Source organism: Passer domesticus, chromosome 4 (assembly GCF_036417665.1).
Source record: "Passer domesticus isolate bPasDom1 chromosome 4, bPasDom1.hap1, whole genome shotgun sequence".
In the NCBI taxonomy this organism is placed as follows: Eukaryota; Metazoa; Chordata; class Aves; order Passeriformes; family Passeridae; genus Passer; species Passer domesticus.
Genome location: NC_087477.1, coordinates 12,630,096 through 12,645,289, shown reverse-complemented (window position 1 = coordinate 12,645,289; position 15,194 = coordinate 12,630,096). Strand labels below are relative to the sequence as shown.

At 46.0% G+C, this 15,194-nt stretch overlaps 1 long non-coding RNA gene across 1 annotated transcript in view; it reads left to right on the top strand.

Annotated features, from left to right (window-relative positions):
- Positions 1–13,218, top strand: part of LOC135298476 (uncharacterized) — a 189,396-nt gene extending 176,178 nt beyond the window's left edge. The window contains exons 28-31 of the long non-coding RNA XR_010360469.1: positions 3,236–3,427; positions 7,784–7,867; positions 9,562–9,709; positions 11,478–13,218. This is a non-coding gene — a long non-coding RNA (uncharacterized LOC135298476). The remainder of the gene's footprint in view (positions 1–3,235; positions 3,428–7,783; positions 7,868–9,561; positions 9,710–11,477) is intronic.
- The last annotated feature ends 1,976 nt before the right edge of the window (positions 13,219–15,194 follow it).

Genomic DNA, 15,194 nt, shown 5'->3' with positions numbered 1-15,194 from the left:
ATGGTGGTGAAAAGAGACGGGGGTGCTTGAATAAATCAGTGGTGATCTTAATAAACTGGGAGCTTCTCAGTACTAAATCTGTCTGCATCTGATCTGAATTGCAATTACCCGTCAAAAGTTCATCCATCACTGCAAGTTCCAGACAAACTTTCTGGCAGCAGATGTTTCAGGGAAGCTGTTTGATGTGGGAAATTCATTACTTGGTGTGCAGCATTGCCCAGGAACAAAAGCCAAAGCAGAAAACATTTCCCAAGTAACAGCAATAACTTCTGTGCCACACCTAAGCAGAGTTTATTGGTGAATATAATTTGTAAATGTGTATTTCCAGCATAAATCAGTCAATGAAGAACTACTGGTAATTCAGCCTGTCTCAAAGAGCTGCAGTAATTCAATATTTGTGTACTTTGAAAGCAGTGGTATTTCTAATAACTTTAAATTCAGGATTATTAAACCCCCTCTCTGGGGCTACAGCACTGTGCCTGCCAAACAAGCGTGGTGTGTTCCAGCAGCCAGGCTGGGGGAGGGCTCCAAGAGATTGCCCAGAGAAATGTGTCACACTCCCTCAGGTCTGTGTGCAGCAGCTCTGGGACACCTGTGCAATCCATGCCTCTCTCACACCAAAATCCAGAAAAAACTGGGGGGGAAAATATTTGCCTGCCACTTGATAATGGGTTCATTGACTTCCTGTCATAAGAGAAAAGGCTGAGTGTGGCTGTGTGAGGGATTTAAGTTCAGAATGCCTAAACTCCAGTTTTCACTGGCACCCTCCCCACCATCTGACACGTGGCTGGTCCCTTCTGTGGCAGGAAGGCAGCGTCATGAACATTTCTGTGCAGCCACCAGAAGATTGTCACATAACACTGCTACTTCTCATCTGAATGTGCACCTTGGAAATGGCCTCTGGGGACACCTGGACATTTGATGAGAAGATTGCTGTCCCAGCCAAAAGCTGTTCCACTGTCACCTCTATCAAAACCCTCCGTTCTCTTTGCAATTACAGCAGCAGAATCCAGAGCTCTTTTCAATTTCCATTATATCAGGAATTTCCTTTTCACATTTTCCTCGTCTCTGTAGTCCTTTAAATCCGTGTTTCATTAAAAGCTGTTCCTGGCATAACTGGGAGCAATTCACTGTAAAGTAACTGCTGACAGATGGATCCATTTATATCTTAGGCATGATGTGCTGGGCTCCTCACCTTGTCCCCTGTGCCTGCTGGTTGAGGATTCATCTTTTGTGTGGTGGCTCAGAAAGCCCCGGCCTCAGGGGCTGCACCAGGCGTGTCATTCTGAGCTCTGGACAATGGATGGCTGCCAAAGGTTTGGAAAAAACCTCCTGGTCTGCCCTACTTCTCTCACTCATCAGTGCACAGCGTCACTGGGGTAACATTTTGTGCAGAAATCAGGAGATATTTCTGTATTGCATGTCCACTCTTCTCCTTCATTTCCCTGGTATTTATTTCCTTCCATTATTCAGCTCGGAAGGGCTGCAGGCACTGTGTGCAGATCACTTCTCGGGCCTGTGACAGGAGATTGTGTCCCCTCCAAGGGGTTTCCTGCCTCAGCCCTGGCTCCAGGGCTGTCTGTCCATTCCCCTGTGCCAAGGGCACGAGGAGAGCCAAAGCACAGGAAAGAAATGGTCGGCTGCTGTCCCAGGGTGCTGCAGGGGTGCCGGGTCCTTGCCTGGATCCTCCTACGTGAGAGGTGATGAGTGGGGAGTGAGTTGTAATGCACCTTTAAAGTGAGGACAAATAACTTGGACCTGATGCAGTAGAGCAGCTGGAGCTGGCAAAGGGAAAAGAGAAGAAGTGAGTGGCATGGGAAATGGTGCTGGTGGGACTCTGCACAATGAGCAGAGGCAAAGAGCACTGGTATCAAGGCCTGGGTGCAGCAGGCACTGCAAGTGGAGGGTGTGAACCTGAGCCCAACACTTTCCTCTCTTTACCTCTAGGACAGGCTGCATTTTAGGAATGTGAAAAGGAGAATTCACGTGTAGCCTCAGAAGCAGCTGGAGGAGCAGGTGCCTGGGCTGAAGGGGCTGTGGGCTGCAGGTGTCTTTGTGCTCACACTCAGCTGCCATCCCAGGGTCCCGTGTGCCTGGGAGCAGCCCTGTGTCCCTCTGGGATGTGGATGAAGCCCTGGCAGAGGCCAGGGGACTCGTGGCTTTGGAGGCTGCTCGCCCTGGGGAGCTCAGGGTGCCAGCACCAGTCACACAGTGTCAAGCTTCATGATCAGAAGCAAATTGGTTGGAGCTGGAATTGTTCCTGATGGGTGTTTTTAATTTATTTTTGCTGTGAAAAGATGATTGAAAAAGCTGTTCCAGGTACTCAGATCACGCATTCCGACAAGTTAAAAATTTAAACAAGTTTAAAATTTAAACATGTTCAAAGGGAGGATCACGTGTATTTCAGGCCTACATGCGTAACATATTTTATTATTGCTAAGGCAGCTGTGACCTCAGCACAGAAATACCATGAGACGGAATGGCAGAAGCCAGACAGAAGGAGGACAAGGGAGTAAAGTTTAAAAGAGCCTCATTAAAATGTATTCTTCTCAGTTTGGAAAAATAATGAGAACCAGCCCTTGATCCATTTTCCTGAAAGCAGTGATGAAATGCTTTGGAGGCCAGTTTCATTCTTATTAATAGTTTTTTATTAAGAAGGATGAAAACTATCTAATGTGATAACTATGAAGGAATGCGGAGTCATTTTCATTATGGCCATGAGCATTTGTTTGTGGCATTAAATCACCCTCAGGCAGGAAAGCCCTTTATTGTTGCACACATACCATTGTAAACTCTGAGCTTCTGTTCATTAAAGACAGCAAATGTGCACTTGAGTCATTCCAGGGAATCCCAGCCCCTCCACCTCCTTAAACTCTGTATTGATATCTGCAGAAAGCAATTTAATCCATCTTTCCTTCCCACCCCACACAATGAAAAGACAAAAATCCCTGTTTGAATTGCTTTAGCCTTCAGATCTTCCTAAAGATAAACGATGTTGCTTGCAGATTTACATTAGGGATTATGTGTCTGCATTCTGAATAACTCTGGCAATAAATTGAAGGAAGGGAGGCACAGCCTTCAGCTCTTTCTCTGGGGCTTCATTTTACACTGTGATTTTTACACAGCACTTTTGTTTCACCTGTGTTTGAGGACAAAATATAAGATGGTCTCAGAAAATATCATCCCTTGCCCTTCCCTTTTCCATTTTCTTAATCTAACCATGGACTTTTTTCAGCTCCCTCAGAAGGGTGAGGCTGGCGAGTGGCATTCCACATGGAGCTGGCTGCTTGTGGCTCACCTTGGAGCTCCCAGCTCTCCACAGATCCATCACTTCTCCTGTGGTGACACTCCTGATCCGGGCAGCACTCGGAGACTGACGGCTGCAGCCCAGGATGGTCCCTTCCTACCTCGGGAAAACATTCCACAGGTGAATTGTCAGTTCTGTGCTCAAGGGATGAATGTTCCTTTCTAAGGGCAGGGGTCTGAAGACCCAACTAACATATTCCCATTTTTCTTACACAAAAGGTTGAATGGTTACTGGCAAGAAGCAGCTGTATTTATTTTTAGGACAGTAGTGTAGGTTTGTGTTTAAAGCACTTTGGACCAGCAGATCTCCATGTGGTCTTTCCAGAGCTCCAGACTTTATCAATGGAAAGGAAGGTGCACTGTGAAGCAAGGAAATGTTTCCTTCCACAGTGTTTACCCAGAGCAGGCAGCAGTTTGCTTACATGTGGTGTATTTTTGCCCTTGTGGTTTTGTGTCCTCTCCTAAAATCAGCAAGGCTGAGGAGTGATGCCGAATACTTCACTCCTTGTTGGCTTTCAGGTGTCTTTTTTTTTTCCTCTCCCCTCTCACTTTCCTTGGGTTTAGATGTTTGATTTGAATTATTCCTGTTTTGCTTCACATTATGACCAAGTAGGCTTTTAATAGAAACACCTGAGCACAAAAAAAAATCAAGATTAAGAAGCTGTTCCGCTTGAATTAGAGCATTATGGCTCCTGAAATGGGATACCTGAGGGCTGGGATACCTCAGCTGTAGAAATCAGGCTCTGATAATTAGAAATCCTGTAGGAAATTGCAAAATTAATTGTTTCTTGTCAGTGAGGGCTGTGTAGTGTTTGATTGCCTGTTTCATTGAGTTGAGGCTGCTCTTGGGGCCCATGAGTCATACGAAACAAGGGACAGCAGCTAAAAACCAGTAAAAAAATACTTTGTGTGATTTACTAGCCTGCTTGGAAACAGAAAGCAGAATTCTGTTTAGCTTTATGGCAGAGGAAGAGAGTTGGTTTTTTGTCTTTGAAAATATATATAGCTCTGAATTAGCATTCAAGGTAATAAGCAGCCCTGGCTGTAGAAAAGAGTATTCGTAGGATATCTTTTCCTGCCTTTTTAAAATGGAAACCGAGTCACTACCACTGGAAGACTTTTCCTTATCTGGCCTGCAGCCTTTCTTCTTTCACTATTTCCAGCTCAGGGGCAGGAACCAGCAGTGCTGCATCTGGGTCTGTGCCAGGAGAGGCTGACAGCAGGAGGAAGGGAAGGGACACCAATCCCTGTTCCCTTCCCACGTTTGCAGCACAGGCCTCACCCTGGGATCAGCTCAGGCACTGATCCCTTTGCTGCCACAGGCCAAGCTCCAGCCATGGATTTCTGCCCAAAGCAGTGCAAGGGGATTCTTCCAAGCCAAGGCTTCTTCCAGAGGCACTGGGGGCAGATTTCCCTGCGGGAATGGGGCACTGAGGGACAGCAGGGGCTGGCACAGGCTCAGCAGAGGCTGCTGCTGGCTCTGGGATGGGTGCCCTGCTGCCCAGCAGGGCATGGGAACAAGCTTCTGCTGCTGCTGCTGCTCCCCAGGTGTCTCAGTGAATTCCTGACAGTGCCAAGGGCTCGCTTTTCCAGCCTGCATGGAAAAGGGACTGCTCTGTGGGCTCAGAAGCAGCATCTCCTTACACTTATCCCTTCAGGTTTGACAGTGACAGCGTGTGAAGGGAGAACAGATGGACTGAATAATGCAGAAATCACTTTGGCACATCTGGGAAAAAAGCCTCTGAGTTTCTTTCCCTAAATGCTGCAAACACGTGGGAACTGCAGCTGTCTGGAAAACTTCACCTTATTTCTATAAAGAGTTTTGATTGGTTTTATTAGATAATCCTCAAAGTAACATTTTTCAGTTCTGAGGTTGTTCTGATTTGCAACAAATGCTGTTTAAGAGACACTGGGTAAAGTGTCTCTTGAAGGGTAAAAAACTCCATGCAAGCAGAGTTTGCTAAAAATGCCCAGAGCTAAGGTAAGCTTATAGCCTGACAGAGAGAGCCCTCCAGCAGCACTTTCCAACATCTCCCTTGGCTGATGTGCCACAGGAACTGGAAGCCATCACATCCAGTGAGACTTCCACCTTTCCTTGGAAGTCCACAGTAACTTCAGTGCTCATGGTTTTGTGGGATCAGGAGGGGACTGTCCCCTGCCACCCCACAGCGGGTGGCCTGTCTTGGGGCTGAAGCTGTGTGAGGATCTCTGTTCTGTCCTTGTAACCACAGACTGTGGATTGATATTGAGGTTGTTATAAATGAGAAGCTTGACTAGGCCAATATTCAGCAGTAATCAATTTATTAATTAATATGGTAAAGTATGAGCAATACAGCGCTGGGTACAGTGGGGGAAATTTTCCCTCCAACTGCACGCCAATAGTTGGGGCTTACAGGTATTTATAGGGGTACTCATAAGCTTTGTCAGCAGTTTCTGTTCCAAATTTTTATGTCACAATTCTATACACTGTTGTGATTTAGTTTTTCTCAGGATGTATCCCAGAAAGGAGTATCCCCAGCTGGTGGAGTCCAGCTTCCAAAAGAGGAAAGAAGTCTCCCAGCTGGTGAGGACCAGGTTCCAGACATGGGTTCACCTTTTAATTGCAAGGACTATAAATCTCATACCAGTGATGTCCAGCTTCCCTTGGTCAAAACTATCAATCCTTGAGTTGATGTTCATCTTCCTTTCTCAAACTGCTTTTCAATATTTTGTTAAGGCGTCGAGATAAGCATGTTTCCTTTTTATATATTCTAAAGCTGAAGTTTCAAAGATCCTTACTACAAGCAATATTCTAAAATTATTCTTCAAAAGGTTATTATTACAAAACTCTTTTTAGCTAGAAGTAGAAAGTTCCTGTCAAACCGCAACGTCCTTAAAGCTTTAATTCGAATGCTCCTAAATCAACTGAAGAGTTATAAAGGTTAATTGCGAATAAAGGATAGGTTCAAAGGCCTTCTTCCATGCTTTACTCCCTCAGTTATTTATTAGCATTGTCTTTATAACTGTCCCATGGTCAGTTTCCACACATATCACAATCACAGATACACATGTTGCCTGTATGTACCTGACACGAAACACAGCTTTGTATTTCACATGGTAAGTCTTAAAGCTCTTAGAGCCATGCATCCATATGGAGATAAATTACTTTAAATGCACCTCGAAGCAATTGTGGAAATTTCTATGCTAAGAACTTACTTGTATGAAATTGTTATTCATGTGAAATTGTGACAAAGCTCTGAACACAAACTGGAATCCGAAAACGTTGGCTTTTGGCTGCCTTTCATTTTATTTTCACCCTGTGCTTGGTAATGCAGACTGAAAATATAAGTGAGATCAAAGGGTAGCTGCCTGTACCACGTTGCATTGATTGTGGAAGTTATTTTACATAGTTCTGGGAATTCTGGCACAAGCTGCCATCATCTTTTCATGCTGTCATTTATAAAATCTTGCCCAGTAGGGTGGCTGTGGGTGGATCCTGAGACCCATGCCTGAGGCAGCTGCTCAGCTTGTTCTGGCAGGAACAGCGGCTGGAGGGGCAGGGCTGTTTGCAGAGCTGCTGTCCTCAGTGGGTTTGCCTCTTCTCCCTCAGTCCAGCCTTCATCCCGTCCCTGAACTGTGTCACCTTGGGAAGTCTCTGCTTTGCTGCTTGTCCACAGAGCAGGCTGCAAACTGACAAGGAGAAATAAACACCGCTGGGTATTAATTAATTGCTCAGTCAGTTACCTCATAGTTCTTGGCCTTGGGGTTGACTCTGTTGCCCTGTGCACAGGCCAGCCCCACAGCTGGCACTAAAAATTATTCCCTGTGAGTCTGCAGGGAGGTGCCACACGTGGGCATCCCCCTAAGCATGCCTGTCTCTGTGCTGTGTGCCCATGTCCATTAAACTGATGCTACAATCAGAGATAAACAAAGCGCACGGAGGTGCTGGGGGAAAACCTCCCCTTTTCACGTTCCTGTGGTGTGCAAGTGAGTTTTTGGCTTTGAGCTTCTTGGGCTAAGCATAAATGGATGATTCTTTCTCTTCCTTGCTTTTCCTCCAAACAACGACAAAAAAATTGCTCCCTTGGATCCCAGTTCAAATTAATGGAAGTCTGGGGAAGAGGAAACAGACAAACCAACAAGGAAGTGTTTTATATTTGGGATTTTCTTTCCATCTCGTGGCAGGTGGGTTTGGTGTGTTTTACAGCTGCTTTCTGAAATCAGCCTGTTACTTTGCCATTCCTTTGTAAGAGAGTAGCAGTGCTGAATCTTTATCACATTGATCGTTCCCCAGGCTTTCATCTGGGGCCCGGGATAATACACAGCGTGGTTATTGCATTGTTATTTTTCATTTGTATCATATTGATTTGCTGCCAGGAACACACAGGTCAATTTGCAAAAAGATAGGCTACGATTTATTGTTTCTAGGAGAAGATGTCACGATGGGAATGCTTTTCCAAGGCTGCCGGGGCTTTAGGTTTGTTTTGTGTCCTCTCAGGAGTGCAGCACGTTCCCAGCTGGGTGGTGTGGCTCCACCTGGATTCCCGCTGGAGGATCCGTGACTCTCACACCGCTCACGTGGGTAAGTGGCTGGATATGAGCCCACATCTGAACTGGAATTGGACTCCCAGGGAATGGCTCTTCCCTCACTGCTCTCTGTCCAGCTCAGAAATAACAGAGTCAGTGCAGCTACACTGATGTGAAAGGGAGGGGAGGAGGGGAGGAGGCACTTTCTGTGTCTGACCACCACAAGCCACCAAGGCTGAGCATCCCCAGGTGGCAGGGCTAAAAACAGACGTGAAAAATTATTTTTGGGGATATTTTTTGTTTGCCCTGGTAACATCAGTTCACTACCAAGCAGTAGCAGCCCAGCTCCTAACAGCTCTGTACACGGAAGTCCGACCTTGGAAACCAAACAAGGACTCAAATTCTCCTCACCTTCATTTGACTGACTGCTGTCAGATTGTAGCTACTGGGAAAGCAAGGATTTTGAAAGCATGTGAAATTGTACTTTAATTGCTCCAGTACAAAACTCCTGCTGCATCATGTACAAGGGGTTAGTGTTTAATTACTCCATGCAAAGTGTGCCAAGTGCAGCAGGCTGATGTATCCATACACCATGTTGTGGGCTATTATTTTTCCCTGGAACCCATCCAGGTAAATCAAACCCACAGTGAGGGACTCCCAGATCACGTTCTGTTTACACTGTATTGAATTTTCCTGGCATCCTTTCAGCAGGAGCCATTTGACAAGGGAATTTTTTTATAGCACAGAACACCTTTTCCTGCCAGTGGAGATCTTCAGTTTTGGGATTGTGTAATGCGTCCTCCTGGTTTGTGGCATGGAATTGGATGCTGATGTTAAACCATCCTCTTACCAGCCCAGGTCACTGGAATTACCTTCCCAGCTGGAAATTTTATTCTAAATTACAGATCATTCACGGAGCTGCAAGTGAGACACAGCCCAAACAAATCCCTCACTCATAATGTCTCCCACGGCAAGGTAACTGTCAAGCAGCTGAGCTGCTGCCCTTATCCCACAGGAGAATTTCAAAGAATGTTTCTGTTCATTTTCCTCTCCTACTTGTCCAAGTTTTGCTTCACATTTTGACACCATTAGGATATAACTGTGTTAGACAGGAGTGAGGTCAAATGAGATTTCCTGCTTTAAGTGGAGCTGTGCAGTCACAAAATGTGCTGAGTCTGGCTGCTAAATGCCTCTGAAATCTTGCACAGCAGCATATATGGACAAACACACACACACATATATGTATATATACACTTATGAATACTTCAGTATGTGATTAGTTTAATATTTGAGGAAAAAAAGATTACCATGTTCCAAGACTGCTGGAAACTGTCTTCAGCACTGCTGTGCACTGAAGTGCTATTTACAGACACCAAGAAACATTCCTTCTGGATAGAATTCATGACTGTTTGAGCTGATATTTTTTTTTAATCGGAGAATTAATGAGAAATGCCAAATCCTTTCAGTAGTTACTAAGGGATCTTTGATTTTTACAAGTTTTTATATAAAAATGTTTCTGAATATTAGATGTAGAACATCTAAGCTGTAGTTTTAAGATCTGTTCTCCTTTAGAAGCATCAAAGGTGTTACAAAATGGTCAAAATCTTCTGTTTCAGCAGAGCTTAGTCAGTGTTTCCATCTGACAGCTCAACAAACAGAAGGAGTTTCATGTTCTGCTTTAATATTATATATTGCTTTGTAAATCACAGTAACTGCTTCCCACCAAACCTGACTTCTGCTTTATTTCAGAGACCTGCCAAAGGTAAGCCTTGCACCTGCCAATAACTTGTGAAGAACGATTCTTCATTTCTGAGATCCCTGCCAGGAACAGGAGATTTACCAAGAGTTTCTAGGTTCCTCAGACAATCAGAAAATGCCCTGAGCCCCTTCTGCAATCGTGAGTATGGATATTTATTTCTCAGCTTGGATTTACTGATTGACTGAGACATTCTCACTGCTGAAGTGACACTGTGAGAGGCTGGGATGTTTGTAGGGAAACAGTGAGCAGAACCCTGAAGTGAGCTCAGAGCCAATGCACAGCCTGCAGTCTGTGAGTAAACCTGTGCACAAACCCAGCATTCCGGAGCTTCTCTTCACATCTGGCAGCTAAACCAGATTTAGATTTGCCTCACTTCTGGTGAAAAAGGAAAAAGCAGTGAAATATGAGTTAGGTTAGTGTCTGTCCATACCAAATCTTCCAGGGTGATAAATAACGAATTGCATGAATTGCTGTTTGTTCCCAGCACTGTTGCACAGTGCCTGAGTTAAGCTCCTGGCCTGTCCTTGGGGGAGCTCTCTGTCTGAGGCAGTGTCTGTGCTTTGCTGCAGCCCTGGCCAGTGTCAGGGGGGTCAGCTGCTCTCAGGCTGCTGCAGCCCTGCCCAGCCAGCGGGTCACTGCAGGGTCACTGGTGCACCATCTGCTGCCTTGGCTCTTGGAGAGGGAACGATCCCTGGCAGGAGCCCAAAGGATGGACGAGCGCTCAGCCCTGGGCTGGGGACAAACACGTTCTGTGGAGCTCCAACACAGTCACGTGGTGTTGGTTCCCCACAATAAGGAGCCCCTTTGGGCACTTTGTCTGTAAAGCCCTCTCTTTTTGCTGCCTCATGGAAGTGCATTCCAGAGCTCTGGAAGCTCCCACCTTTGGCACAGCGCTGTTCCAGAAGAGCTGCCCAGGCAAATCCAGCTGCCCAGGCAAATCCAGCTGCCCACGTGCTGCTGGAGCCTCACAGGCAGCAGCAAACTCGAGTTGGTGTCACAGCAAGCGCTCACCTCGCCTGAGGGGCTGCTGCACAACAGGCTCCTACCTGCACCCACAAGGGCTGTGCTGCTGCACAGAGGCCAAACTTCCACGCTAGAGCAAATCAGGTGGATTACTGTCAACAGCCATAACCTTCAAGTGGGACTTGGAAATGCAGTCACTGGATTCTGCTGGACCAATCTAATTCTTCATCAATCTCTTCTGTCTTTTGGCATCAGTAATGAATGTGTAAGATAATAAATTATTGTGTGGTAATCTAAATATTTTAAAGGTACCCCAAATTAATCTTTTTAATATAATCCTATTAGGAAGCAAGTGCTTCCTTAATATGCAAATCCATTGTCACAACCTAGAAGTGATGAATGGATGCATTCCTGAGAGGAGGAATTGAAAAGGCAAGTCCTGACTGTGAGTTTGAGCTCACACTGAAATTCAGCAGCATTGGGGCACTTGCAGCTGGGCCATCCCCAGGCTGTGCAGTCCCACAGAGCAGCAGGCTGGCTGCACAAATTGCTCTCTTTTGGTACTTCAGGTTCCAAAGCTGTTGCTCTTCCGTGTTGATCTGCAATATGTTTACAAAATATGTGTATAATGTATGTACAGTTCATATGGCAAGGTTTGGGGATTTTTCTTAGCAAAACACAAACCCTGTCAGAAGTCTGTGTGAAGAAATTTTTTTCTGCACAGTGGATTTTATCCAGCAGATCAACTGCTGCATTTGCAGCTGAACTTGGTGGCCAAGTCCGTTCTGACAGCGTCTGGCCTAGAATGCACAATCTTTGCTTTTTTCCCCCCAGAACATTCCCTACTCTCTCGGTATTACTCCTTTTATATGATCCTGCTTTTCTTAAAACTTAGAGTAGCCATTCAGAAAAATCCCTTTTCCTTTTTCCTCTCTTTGGGCAGGATGTCTTCCCGAGGATGATGTGTCACCACCTGAAGACTGATCTCGGGAGGGACAAATCAATTCTGCAGTGAGTCCTGGCGCTCCTCCTAACAATCAGCATGCCTGGTTCCCAGGGCTCTTCCTTTTCACTAAGGCCTAAACACACCAAGTCATCCCTGCATGCTCCCTGCAGCACTTCCCTGTCTCAAGACAGACAAAGGGATCTTCAAAACTTTCTGAATTGATTCAGCATGAGGTAACGATAGACATTTTATCCCAAAGCATCACGCTAAAGGCAGTGTCTGATTGCCCATTTCTGAGGGACTCCAGAGCAGGGCTCAGTGCCTTGTTGCATCCATTTAACTCGAGGTGCCTGGATGGACTCCAGGGCCACAGGGTGGCATCACTGATCATGTGCTGTACAGGGGCTGCGTCTAAACGACCTGATCATCTCGGGCCCAGAAAATCTCTTACTCTGCACCATCCCGGGACCTTTTCCTGTGCCACTCATCTGTCTGCACTCAGAAGTGGCTAGCACGTGGCTGATTTTATGGAGGGCGTGCTGCATGTCCTGGGATCAGCCTTAATGTGCTGTGATTCCTTCTGAAGTGGTTAAAGCCCTGCTAGAGACCCAGTCCAGGCTTCACTGGCCCTGGGAGGGGCCTCTCTCTTAGAGGCCCTTGCCCGGCTGCTCTGTCTGCAGCTGCTCAGCAAGCACGAGGCAGCGATTACAGACAGGGCTGCCTGGCACCCAGCCTGTGCAGGGGAGGTGGGGAGAGAGATTTCAGAGACACCATTCACCATCCACAGAGCACAGTAAAACACCTTCTTTATTCCTCATTTTATTGGCGCTGTCTGCTCTCATCTGGTGCCTGAGCATTTTATCTGTTCACACTGCTTTTTTCTATGCAATAAAAACATAGACAGGCTTTTGCACTTTATTTAAAATATTTTGCCACATTTAGAGGTAAATCACAGCCACTTTGTGTGCTGTATATACTCATGGGAGATGGAAATGCTTTGATAGCAAGCGTGCTCTACAGGGTCCAGCCACGGCTGGACAGGAAAAGTCTCTTCCTCCCACCTTACTTTTCTTTGCTCTGGTATAAACCTGTCCCTCTCTCCCCATCGCTGGGAGTCAGGCAGCCACATTCCTTCGTGCACAGTGAAGGGAAAGAAGGAGAGGAAGATCTGGCTCCCAGTCCCTGCACAGACAGAGTTTGAGGAATTCAGTGAGCAGAGATCTTCACTTTGATCAGATCTGTCTTGTCAGAAACAAGCTGACACTCTGGGCACCACAACAGATCACAGCAACTACAACAAAAAGCAGCGCTCTGCCAGAGCTGCAGGCAGGAGTCTGCCAGGGAGAATGACGGAGCAAGAAGGGCGGTGCTCTAACAGACAAAAGGGAAAGGAAGGAAGAGTGAAAAGTGTAAGAAACTGGAAGAGACTTGAAGGGACACAGCACTGTTTAATGGGGCAGAAACTGAGAGACGAGTGAGCTGCAGCACAGGGTGATTTGCATTCTTCCAAGATGATTTGTAAAAGGGGAAAAGTTGTAAATGAAACGCTTTGATTCCCCTTTATCTCACTCTGCCTGCACACCGGAGTCATTGATTTCATGCAGTAACCTCTACTGAACAGTCTGGGGCTGCAGCATAATTGTGTTGACCTGAAATTAAGGCAAAAAGCTGCAGCTCTGGGATTTGGAGCTCATACTATCTAATTGGCTGAAGGGCAAAATAAAGAAGTAAAGATGAATGACAACTTTTCGTGTCACGTGAAAAATCAAGGCTCATGGATCAGGGAACTTCAAAGCAATCAGATTCACATAATTTCAACCTATGTCTCAATCCTAAAATTGCATTAAACTCCCTGTTTCTAACTCTCATTCAGTGGAGCTTAGATGAACCTCAGATTTTAGGTGTTGCCAAGATGCGAGCTATGGGAATTGATTTCTTTGCAATGTGAAGTGCCAAAAATGGCAAATAGTGGCAGTTTTGGGGGCTCTTTCTGCTTTCTTTCCTTTTTATTCCTTTCTATCCAATATGGCAGAAATGCAACCTAATTGAGAAGCAAGAAGGTGACCTCCATTGAGTTAGCAAGTGAGGGAAAAAAAGTTAATATTTCAGGCTTTGAAGGAGCCAGTACCAGGAGAAAAACTGTGCCTGCAATACAGAGCCCGAAGTTATCAACTATCCCGAGAGATGTTTTCACAAACCAACAAAGAACACAAGCTGGGGGGAAAAAAGAGCATTTCTCTGGTCTGTGTCCCTAAGATGGGAAACTGAAAAGCTGCGAGTATGGAGCAGGTAGGAGCTGGCTGTCAGTGGAATGTCAGCTTCCAGCAGAACAGCAATAACTCAGGAGTCTCGGGATGAGTCTCTGCTGCCTTGTTCACCGTGCAGTGTTTCAATCAAAGCCCAGAAGGAGCAGAGTTTCCAGCCAGGCACAGACACCACGTCAGGCCATGCAGAAAGAGGATTGCAGCAGAAATGGGGCTGCACCAGATCTATCCAAGACCCAGAACTGACACCAGATGAGGCTCAACTTGAATAATTGTCTCAGTTCCTTCTTTTGTCCTCTCACCCCAAATATGTTTAGCTTGTATTTTGGTTCAGCATGCTTCTATAAATCCTCAGAGGATCCATCTTGGAAGCACTTCCAGGATGGAAATGCTCTGACCTTTAGATGTTGACAGGTGAGGTGCATATTCTCATGTTCTGTGTTACTGACAATAATGGCAGTGCTTCCATTTTTTTTTCTTTGTTTTTTTTTTTTTTTTTTTTTTTTGTGACCAGTGTAATTTTTACATGTTTGTGTGACTTCAGTATATAGTTACCCTCCCATAAAACAGAATGTATGTGCCAGTGCTTTCATTCCAGGGATGTAGATGCAGTATCACACATTGATAAGCACATGACCCCCTTTAACCCAGTGTCTGCAGTGTCACCCATCCAAACTGAGCAGTGCACAGTCCTCTGCAGCACGAGGCCATGGATTTACCCACGGAGGCAGGAGCCCACGCACGGCAGGACTGGGAAGGCAGCTCCTCTCTCCTGTGCTCAGGGCTGATTCCTTTTCCAGATCAGCTCTGTGCTGGACCTTCCTCTGCAGATGCTGTGGCTGGTGCCACCTGACGTGTGGCAGCTCCTAAGGGGGAGTCTCCTCTGATGAGGACTGCACAGCACTGCCAGTCGGCCCACCTAGCACTTGGACAAAATGTGGGACTGAACTCCAGAGGTAGGAACCAGCTCTTCATTATTTCATTGTCTGAAACTTTTTCCTTGGAGCGTGTTCAGGGAAAGATGGGACACAGACCTTTTTACCTTTCTGGTTTTGTCTCTTCCGCTGGTGCATCATATCCATCCCTTCCATAGCTGAACCAGTGGGTTTGTACTTTCTGAGAGGAATTCAACAGAAAAACGTTCATTCAATTTTTTGTCCCCCTAGAAACAGCACCAGTTTTTGGAACGATCCATCTGAAAACATTTCTGTAAAATTTTCCTTTTAGTTCTTGATCCTGTCAGACACATCAGACTGACACAAAACCCCCTAAGTAACATCCCCAGCCTCGGTGGAATGGCTGAACTCTCCGAGCTCCAGCCTTGCACTATCACACCATGATTACACTGCAATTACAGATGTAATCGTAGCAGGCTCTGGGCCACTGGCTCTGAATCCTCCTGCTCAGGCCTGACCATGGCATTTGTCTGTACTTTCCTGTCCCTGGGGCT